We start from the raw sequence: 2,083 nt of genomic DNA, 5'->3' as shown, positions 1-2,083 counted from the left end.
CCTAGCTAAATACTGGATGACATTTACACATGCCAACATCCAGCCATGCTCTCATGTTTCCGACATTACTTTGCATCGGATCTTGGTCATATACTGTATGTTGAGGCAGATGGACGTGAATGTGGGTAAGATCATTACCAGTGAGATTATGAGCTGCGCCAACACTGTAAGCAGCAGGACGCCATTGGGACATCTGTCCCTAATCACATATTTGTGCCAACAGGCAGGAGTGGACACTTAAGTTCCACCCTTCAAGAGGCCGAGGAGTGCTATTAATGCCTCCTATTTTCATCAGTATTGTAGAGGTGACGAGCTAGCTGGAGCAGTTTCTAGGAGACTACCTAGGAGGGCAGCAGCACAGCAGGTGGATGAGCCTGCAGATGCACCAGCACAACAGCCAGAGCCTTTCCAGATGAGAGACATGTACATGTGTATGATGGAGGCGAGGATGGAGTCCCTTTGCAGAGGGCAGGAGGCCACTACCGAGATGATCATAGGACTTTATGACCAACCACCAATGCACAGGTGGACTATGGATGAGTTCTAGTGTGATGGCTTGGCCTCGAGGATAGGCACATGGTAGTGGGTCCGGAGCTGCTGGAACTTCAGGAGGACAGGATGATGACCAGGAGGATGATGAAGACTTTGAGGATGCCCAGGAGGAGGATGATGACTCAAATGAGGATCTATGCTGATGACATCTACTGATGGATGCCAGCATTGGACAAGGATTTTTCTTTTTCTTTTTCTTTGTACTTTGAATTAGTAGTATAGGTTGAATTTATGTTTGAGTCTATGCTTGGCTTGTACACTTATTCGGATAATGGTTCAATTTTATTGCATGATGAGTTGTTTCCTATTGATGATTGATTGTGGATGATGATTGAGAATGTGTGAATGTTGATATCCAGGTTGATGGTTCACTAACTATGTGAACAGATGAGTAAGTGATTCATGATTGTGATTTTGATGCTAAGCAAGATTCATGAATGAGAAGTGAGAAAGCATGATTGTGTGAGGTATTGAGCTTCAGAGTTTATTGTTGTGTGTACTGTTTACAGGGAATCATGAATGGTATTGACTTAATTGATTGAATTTCATGTGTATGTCATATGATCAAGGCCATGCTTGGAAAGCCCTTAATTAGCCAAATTTTCACCCATAGAATTTTAAATGATATACCCTTTTTGAACCTTGGCCTTAAATAGTATGGAAACCCATATTTGAATTGATTTACCTTGAGTTAGGGTTGAGAATTAATGTATGTGTTGAAAAGGTTCAAGTTTGAGGTTATATGGGGAAAGTAAAAGGCAAAAAGCAAAAGCATTGAGTTCAAAAGATGAAAAAGATAAATGCATGTGAAAATAAAAGAAAAGAAGAAAAGAGTTTATGCATGTAAAAAGAACACAGTGTAAAATGAAAAACGGAAAAGTTGGGAATGAGTGAGATTGGTTGAAAAGAGAGTGTGTTTGAACTTTGATTCATGATTTAAACTCTTTTAACTCAAGGATTTTGTATTCCAGAAAAACCAATTTTCTTGTTAGCCCAGCCACAATACAAGCCTTGGAAAAAGTCCTTGTGATGACATTTGCATGTGAAGATATTAATTGTTTTAGAAGAATGACAATATTGTTTTATGTGACATGTGAACAGTAGAGAGTAGAGTGGTCTCCTAAACACTTGAGTGATTGAGTGAAACACATGCTTGGTAAAAATTGTTAAATCCATGTTTATATCTATGTTTAGTTGATTAATCATTCATGAATGAAACATCTGTTGGAAAAAAAATGATTATGTGAACTAATTTGGATTGAAAGCATGCATGCATCTTTGTAGGATTGCACTGAAACCTGAATTGTATAATAACTTGTCATGATAAGAAGGAGTTTTGAAAGGTGTGAATTATTTGATGAAGAAGTGAAAAGCCAAGTTTTGTCTTGTTTGCTTGAGGACAAGCAAAGTTCAAAGTTTGGGGTTGTGATAACAGTCTAAAAACTGTTATTTTCATGCTTAAATTTGATAGTAAAACACACCCTTTATGGCTTAGAATGAGCTTTAAATCAAGTAAAACACTTAGTTGAGT

The sequence above is a fragment of the Vigna radiata genome, unplaced genomic scaffold (genome assembly GCF_000741045.1).
Source record: "Vigna radiata var. radiata cultivar VC1973A unplaced genomic scaffold, Vradiata_ver6 scaffold_233, whole genome shotgun sequence".
In the NCBI taxonomy this organism is placed as follows: Eukaryota; Viridiplantae; Streptophyta; class Magnoliopsida; order Fabales; family Fabaceae; genus Vigna; species Vigna radiata.
The sequence above is the reverse complement of the archived record's forward strand: the minus strand, read 5'-3'. Positions refer to the sequence as shown.